The following is a 9075-nucleotide window of genomic DNA, read 5'->3' as shown; positions in this document are numbered from 1 at the left end:
ACAGTAATGAAGGTGTTTGAATAAAGGAGAGCAAGAAACTACCTGGAGCCTTGCAAGACATCTATAAGCATCCTTCCATAGTGTACTCATTTTGGGAGTGGGTATAATTTCCCTCTTTTTGATGACACTACACTATTAAAGCTGGTTTGATTATGATCTTGGTGGATGAGTTCAGCTATTTCTAGCACGTGGAGATGAAGCCTCCCATCCCTCCTTATTCCTTGTTGCAAGTAACTCCTCTCTCCCCCTCCCGCCCACCCAATATAATTTCCATTCCTGTGGCATCTTTTCCTTCTCTCATCCAAGTGTATTTGTTTTAGTGCATTTAGTCCAACTGACTGTACTGGTCTGCTCTGCTGTGGCATAATCTGTCTCAGGTGCCCATTTCAAATGACAAGGTGGCTGGATTGCTTTGTCACAGAAAAGCGTATTCTTTTGCTATCATCAAACATAAACGTTTTAAAGTAAAAAATAAAGCACTGACATCCACTTCAACCAGTCCTACAACTCACCCCCACCCGTGACCAAAATGTACCCCTTGAAAAGAAAGCAAACCCTGCCTTCTATATTACCTGCTTCTATAAAAACAGCTATAAGAGATTCTTTTTCTTTCTGCACCATTTCCAAGAGCTGGGCTGTTGCACAAGCTGCTTTTCTTGTGATGTTTATCGCCATGCTAAAGCCATGCTAGCATCATAAGTGATACAGGCTATAAGATACCCCAGCTGCTTCATAGTCCAGAGCACTGGTCTTGAATCAAATGGTCCAGAAATGAGATTCCCCTCCAGGCCTGCCCGCTGTCTAAGGCACAGTAACTGGTTCTATTGGTTCCTCTGCTTCAACCCTGGAGACGCATCCTACACTCACTACTTTATCTTCTTCTTTTGTTAAATCTACCTCTTTGGCTTGTATTCAGGTTCCTCTGCAGCCCTAACCTCCCTTTTATAATTCCCTTTATCTGATCCTCAATCTCTTCCTCACTCCCAGGGCATAGATCAAACTTGCTGCCATTTTCCCAGCCTTCTCCAAGCCTGTAGCATGCATACTTCTCTCCATCATTTCCTTTGCTGCAGCGCTTTTTTCTTCTCCCCCCTTCAGGTACCCTTGTTTGAATGCATTTAGTATAACTAACTGCATTGATTTGTTTTGCTTGGACAGAATCTGCCCCAGGTATCCACTTAAAAATGACAAATGAGTTGGACTCCTGACAGCCCCAAGGAAAAAAGCATTGCTTTTGCTACTGTTGGGCATGAATACATGGTATTAAAAGACAGTGACTGATATTGGCAGATTCATCTATGAATGCCAGTTGCAATGGTCAATAGCAAATCTCTAGAAACGAAAATATTATGGATATGAACCCAGTGTTTGTTACAGACACATTTCTGCTGCGCATCTATGGCGTCACATTTACACAGGTTACACAGCAGATACTGCACCATGAAGCCTCAGTAAATCCATAGGGTGAAATGAAGAGAAATTTAATGGAAAAATGGAGGTAAGAAGGCACTGGTGGCTGCAGTAAGATGAGTCTGGTTTGTAGCATGGTACTTTGCCAGTTCACAGGGAAGAGATCCATCCCTGCTTCTGAGCATTCTTCACAACATTCAGTAAACAGAGGCTTTCTCCTGTTCCTTCTAAGCTTCCACTGCCTTTTCCACCATTTGTGTTGATGTTGGCAGGTATTTGTGGTGCCCTTTAGCTCAGCCGTCACTTCCGTCAGTCTCAGAATGAATCATAGAATCACAGATTGGTTTGGGCTGGAAAGGACCTTAAGATCATCCAGTTCCAACCCCCTGCCATGGGCAGGGACACCTCACACTAGAACATGTTGCCCAAGGCTCTGTCCAACCTGGCCTTGAGCACTGCCAGGGATGGAGCATTCACAACCTCCCTGGGCAACCCATTTCAGTGCCTCACCACCCTCACAGGAAAGAACTTTTTCCTTATAGCTAACCCAAACTTCCCCTGTTTAAGTTCGGACCCATCACCCCTTGTCCTATCACTGGAGTCCCTGAAAATCTTACTGGATGCTTTCTTCCCAGGACTTTTCACCAGTGTTGACAAAAAGCCTTCGTTCACTAAGTTTCTGCTCCCAAAGACCTCCTGTCTTCATGTTCACCTCCATACCTCAGCATCCATTGTGAGAACTGGCAATGCGGGCAGAGATATCTAAAGAACTTGGGAGCCTCTGAGCCAGCAGGACACTTAAATTAAATGATGCTTCTAGGCTATTTTTATGACCAATATTTTATTCCAAATCAAAAAGCACATTTTCTAGTTGATGCTTCAGACAGTCATCCTACATACTGTGTTACAAGAAGAGCAATGAAGACGGTGAAGGGTCTGAAAAGCAAGTCCTCTAAGGAGTAGCTGAGGGAACTGGGGCTGTTTGGCCTGCAGAGGAGGCTCAGCAGGGGACCTTATTGCTCTCTAAAACTACCTGACAGGAGGATGGAGAGAGGAGGTGTCCGGTTTTTCTCCTAAGTAACAAGAGGTGGGACAAGAGGCAATGGCCCCAGGTAGTGCCAGGGGAGGGTTAGATCAGCTATTAGGAGAAATTCCTTCACCAAAAGGGTTGTCAAGCATTGGAAGAGCTACACTCAGGGAAGTGTTGAAATCAGCATCCCTGGAGGTATTGAAGACCTGTAGATGTGGTGCTCAGGGACATGGTTCAGTGGTGGACTTTGCAGTGTTAGGTTAACAGTTGGACTTTATAATCTTAAAGGTCTTTTCCAACCTAAAGAATTCTATGATTAAAGCAGCATAGCCTGTTAATTGCCAGACTTAGGAAGAGAGCTCCCTGGGTTTTTGAGCAAGGAAATCACCAAATCTGAAATCTACGTTTAGAAGAATGTCCGATCCGATTCTGCTCAGAGATCGAGAATGCAGTCTTCTGTTTCTTTGGCACAGTTGCAAGACTCATTTTCAGTAATCTTTAAAAGCAGCTGCTGCCATGTATTGTTCTCTCATCACTGACAAAAAAGAGAAGAACACCATAGAGCAAATTCACAGCTACAGCAATGAGAAATACCGTTTTGAGTAACGGCTGGATCTAGACATTGCCTTTTCTTTCCATCAGTTTCAGTGATGGCATCTTTGAAATACTCAGCTACTTGTCAATTGCTGTTTCTTTATTGCAGGACTAAAACCAATGCTGTGTCTTAGATTCAGTTTCTGAATCTTCTCTCTCATGTATATGACTCTTTAGCAGTGTTACGAACAGGTAATAACAGTTTTCTGGACCGCATCTTCTTCTCATGAGGCCTTGAGATAAATAAGAGTTTCATTCTGAAGCTGAACCAAAATACGTTCTAACCTATTGATTTCCCTTCCTGAGACTTAAAGTTCTATACCCCGCATCTCTTGTCCAAAGAGTCAGAGCTGCTATAATCAATCAGACCCCCCCAGGGACAGCCTTGATCACACGGTGATGAGCCAGCACAAGTTGTAGGTGCAGGCAGCATAAACATGTAATTAGGGCAGCAGATTGCTAGGACAGCAGAAAAAGGCAGCCCTTTGTCTGTTCTGCTATGGCCAAGCTTTTGAAAGCCAGACTGCAGCAGGAGAGGGTGTGGGCCAGCTGGAAGAGAGGAGCTTCCCAGGAACAACAGTGACTCTCCCATCCCTCTTGCTCCCTGCCCTTAAGCTGCAAGCCAAGCTCACAGAGCTTTATGGCAAACTCATTCACTTCTTCTAGCCATGCCTGCAAACGTGTTACGTCCTGACATATCCATTCCATTGTCATAAAACTGACCACAGGAACCTGATAAAGAAACAACCATCCTCTTACAAGAAATCCACTGTTGTACTCAAGGAAATGCATCGTCTCTAGTGAATGTGGATAAACGCCAGAAACTATTGATCCTTTAAAGATGCTCCGTGGAAAACTGTTCAATGGGGAGCAATGAGGTTGTGAGTAATGTTTCATTTTGCATGGCTCAGGAGGAACTGCTGGAAACTGCAAGTTCAGGAGAAGAGATCCATCCTCTGGTTTACCAAGAAAGGATGAAGTTGTCCCCATAGCAGCGTTTCTGTCACCTTTTTGTGCTCTTCCAGGAATGGATGAAATTGGCTGAGTTACTCTAAAAGTCCGAGGTAACATCCTAGTCCTAGATAAAATAATTAAGGGTTAATAATTAAGCATTCATTTAATGATTAATTTTAATATTTAATTAATTTAATAGCTAAATTTAATTTCCTAGTTGATTAATTTAATAATTATATTAACTTATTTTTAATTAATTTAATTAATGCAATAATTGATTTTATTTTAATCAAATATTGAAACCATTTATCTAGTCCTAGTCCTGGTCCTAGTCGTAGATAAAATAATTAAGAGGGTTACAGGAAGCAGCTGTTCCATGACAAATGATTTTCCTGAGAAAACCCAGTAAGTGAAACATAATCACATAAGGAAATTGGTCTTGAAATATTGCTAGCTCCAGGGTTTGGAAATCGTCAGCCCCCTGTGACCTTGTGTTTAACATCTTTATTAATGAATTAGGAAAAGAAAAGGTAAAAAAGCATAAAAGATAAACCAGCAGACATGAAGGGCCTCTTCAACTGAAGCAGAAACCGTTCAGTGCATGGGGAACCCAAATGACAAGAGATCTGATTAGAGAAGTCAAGTGGGATGGTACAGGCTACATCAAAAACCAAGTCCAATGAGTCATTAAAGGGCAGGACAGAACGGAGGGTTGCAGAAAGGGAGAGCAAGGCAGGCAGAAGCAGAGGCAAAACTGAGCTTACTGATGTGATTTAGGGTCACGTGAGAAGTAGACACGGTGCCCGTACGGTGCCAAGAGGTCTGGAAGCCCTTTGGTTCTCAAACACCGCTGCACGCAAACATCAGCCCAGGTCACCAAGAGCAGCAAACCAGGAGTGGAAGCGCAGACGGTGCCTCCCCGACCCCTCCTGCTTGAAAGGAAAGCAGCTACAGAACATCACAAGGCACCTCCTAGAGCCACCGGCACCAGCAGTCAGCCTCCAGGGCAGCTCTCACGGTGGCAAGCAGGTAGGAAAGCCTCGGGTGGAACCGGATGATTTTAAGGTCCCTTCAACCCAAACCGTTCTGTGATTCTATTATTTCATTCACAAGGAAATGCCAGGTCCCTGTTCCCTGGGACACAGAAGATGAGTGCTCAGAGGATGAGCAAACCCAGGGGGGCTGCACTGTGGAAACCTCAGGCTTGAATTCCATGGCCAAAACAGAAGGGGCAACGATTGCACCGAAAGCAACTACAACCTGTTCCGTGCTGAATAACACCATAAGGTCCCGGAGGGGATGCGGGGTGGAGGCAGCACCGACTTTTCCCATGTACAGCAGAATGAGGAGGTGGTGAAAGAGGCCACAGCCTCCTCAGGCAGCAACTTTCCATCCACAGCTCCCTCCCTAAGCAGAAACACTGCCCGCAAAGCTGAAACTTAGACCCGGGCTGAGCCGTACCCACGGGTTTCCAGCATCGGGAGCTTCCCAGTGTCCCCCTGTGGGAATACCCAGGGATGGACAAAACGTTTCCGCTTTTCCTGCAATCTCTGACCGTCCCTGCAGCCTCCCCGTATTCCCCGTGGAGCGAGAGTGGCACCTGGTGGTCACATCCCCCCGCACCAGCCGCAAACTGGTTTTAGTGCTGCTGGTTTGAACGCTGGGGGCAGAGGCAACGACGGGGGAGCCCTCCGGGTACCGCAGTCCTGGTTACCCAGGTCCGTGACGACTGCTGGCTGCAGTGAGCCCTGTACCTCAGTGCTCTTCGTGCCCCTCGGCGGGCAGGCAGCTCCAATTCACAGTCTGTGGTCGCAGCACGAACCCTACGCTTGCCTTGAGGTCAGAACTAGAGCGTGGACGCATACACCTAGGCACTGGAAATAGTTAAATGTGGTTTTCTTACGGCGTTTCAGCACTCACTAAACAAGCGGTGGAAGCCAGAGCCCTGTCAGAGAAGAAGGAACATGAAGTCTTATAGAAAGAACGAGTAAAATCTGATGTGCTCCTTAAAACAGCACATGGAGCTGCTGAAGGGGGTGAGCTCTTCATTTCCCAGCTGACCCTGCTCGAGGGCAGCTGTGGTGGAAGACAAGCATTAGGCAGGAGCCTACAGAGGTATCGCAGACCGCACACCTCTAATGGATCTGTTCTCCTTGACACAAAGACGTATCATAGCTCTGGAATATCCCCACTGCTTCACCTGGGGAAGGCGCGACCTAAGCCTGGGTGCTGAGTGCGGACAGACTTGGACTGGGGCAAGAGCTATGTGCAAGGCAAAGTGCTCCCAGCTGCAGCCAGCACCTTGTGTAGGAACTCAGCACCACAGCAGGGCAGCTTGTTGTCCCTGGGCTGAGGTGTGGAACAGCAGAGAGCTGCTCTCTAAACTGCTTAAGTTCACTTGACCTTCTGCAGGAAGAAGTTCGTCCAGCAGACCTGAGAGGCCAGCAGGCTCCAAATAGCTGAACACATGCTGGGACCATCACTTCTTCCATAAAGAGTGGCTGTACCTGTAACCAGAGCCTCATTGTCACAGTGGCTTCCACCATAGGTAAAGCTCTGCTGGACCATCCACTCCATCCAACCCCACAACCTTAAGAGGTTGTGGGGCTTGCGTTGCCAGGACTGTGCACCAACACCAGGAAGTCAGTCTTGGCAGACACTCCACCAACTGCAGGATAGCTTTATAGACAGTGCTGAGGGTTCTGGACACACCACAGGGCATGTAATTGGCGTGCTCCTACTCAGCACTTGTGCCCTGGGAAGTGCCAATAATACAAGGCAAGCAGTAAGTTAAAGCACTTGCTCTTCCATGGGCTGGAAGATATTCTTCAATCCACAGAGGCTTGTGACAAAAGGTAATGACTGACAGTGTTCCTTCAACTAAGTCAGGGTGAGAACATGTCAAAGCAGCAATTAAAAGTGCAGTGTTTAAAGAAAAGAGACAAATGAATTGAACAGAACCACCAATTTTCATTTCAGCATCATTACATGCCTCTTCATTAGCAGAGATGTCTCCCTAATCTGTGCACACACAGAATAGGACCTGGCAGGGCTGAAATACCGGCTCACCCACAAATATTACCACTAGTTCCCATCTTCTGACAGCAAGCCCACCGCCTCAGACTGCACCAAACCAAATCACCCCGCAGTTCTGGGTCCTGTCCTGCAAAGCAAGGTTTACTCCGCAGTACCCAAAGCTCAGATGAAATAGTTTTCTCCTCCTTGCACTTGCAAACACCATGCACCAAGTGTCCAGGAAATGCAATCTTCTCATTCCCTTTGCCACACGTATCATAGTTACTCTTTAACCTCCGTTTGGTTGACCTTGCTCCCAAAGAAAAGACTCCATCAATCATCAGAGTTTGGTAAGCTCTTTAATGGCAAGCTCATGGTGTAACAACACCGCTGGATTTGATGCCTCGGTGGTAGGAGAGGAAGGAAGATCAGAGGAAAGGCAGGGCCCCACTGGAGGCTTACACCTTTTAAAGCATTGAACAAAAGGACAACATCTTTTGGTGTTTTACAGCTTTGTAGTCCCAATGAGAGGTCGGTCTTCCAGCCAGGAGAAATGGTGGAAGCACACCAAAACCAGCCTTTGCACAGCGTGGCACAACATGATTTCTGCTCAATATGCCGAGGGCTCACTGGTCCCTGCGTTAGCAAAGGAAAACTTGACAACAAAGAAAATATGCATTGACTGAAAACCAGAGCTGATGTTTCCATCACCGCTCCCAAAGCAGACATCCTTTACACGCAGCGTTGCCTACATGAGCAGCAGCATGTCGGTGCAGAAAGGGAATTTCAATGTATTTTACATGAAACCAGTGAGCTTCTCTGTAGGCAGCAGTACTAGTTCAAGAAGTTCTTTTCTTGAGACACATGAACCCCCTTTTTGCTAGCCTGTGTATTTATGACCAAGTTCATACTGACTGAGCAGTGCTATGTAGCTCTGTGGCAACTGGGGTTTGCAATAACGCAATTACCCTAACAGAGGTGAGGACCAAACTTAAGGAATCTCTTCTAGTACCTGCCTTGGAAGTGATGTCCCTGAGCCACCAGCTCCATGGTGACCCTGCAGGGACCACCTCAAGCCCAGGCTGTTACAGGGTCCCAGAGGTGCTGCCCTGAATCACTGCTGCCTAGCTGTCACACCACGGCTTCAGAGACAGGCTGCTAGGGCGGAGGGGAGCTCCTGCCAGAATTAAACAGCTAAAACAAAGCATGTCCCACCTCTCAGTGATTTACAGGAAGGGGCACGCAGCTCGAGCCCCTGAAGAGATCCATCCTGGTTCCCCACATCCCGTGGCCAGACCAAAACCAGCCAGTGCTGAGAAAGCAAACTGCAGGCTGGGCCAGGCTCCCCAGCGACCTGCAGCCAGAGAGGGCTCATTTTCTGGCTGCCCAGCCTGGAAAGCCTCTATGGGTCATGATTTTCAGAGACTGGAGTATTTAGCCAGGCATCACTCCTTGCGGAAACATCTTGGGTTTGGCACCTAAAATGACTGCTCTCTTCCGCATAACCCTGTCTGGCATGGACAGCTTGTGGGTCTCAAAGGATGACACATCTCCCATGTCCCCTCATGCCCTGGAGCAGAAAGGACAGTGTGGCTCACTGTGCTGAACTGCAGCTCTCACTGATGGACCTGGCTGCAACTTGTGCCAGGTAAGAGGGTGTTCTCTTCCTGTTTCTTTGCTTTGACTCTTCTGGGAATGGGAATTTCTGAGAAGAGAGTGGTAAGCATGGACAGGGGGTAAGGATGGTAGATGAAGCAGTGATCTCACCTCCTGCTACACCTAAAGCTGACCACGAGTAAAATGGCTATGGACTTCAGCCCTGGTCCCAGTGAAAGATCAGTAAAGATGCATGAATAGGCTGGGAATCTGTTCTATACGGCAGCTTTCCAAAGCAACATCTGTAACGCTGCTGCCACCACTTTTACTGTCACACTCTCATGTCCCACTTGCAGAGGGGGAAAGGGCAGTTGCCTCCTCAGCAATGCTGTGGCAGCAGCTCCTCCCCACTGCCCCCAGCCAACACCTCACACACGGGATACAGTGCTGAGACACAGCAGGTAGCGCGCGGGTCA

Source organism: Pezoporus occidentalis, unplaced genomic scaffold (assembly GCF_034315485.1).
Source record: "Pezoporus occidentalis ecotype Australia unplaced genomic scaffold, CSIRO_AGI_Poc_V1 ctg193, whole genome shotgun sequence".
NCBI classification, from domain to species: Eukaryota; Metazoa; Chordata; class Aves; order Psittaciformes; family Psittacidae; genus Pezoporus; species Pezoporus occidentalis.
The sequence above is the reverse complement of the archived record's forward strand: the minus strand, read 5'-3'. Positions refer to the sequence as shown.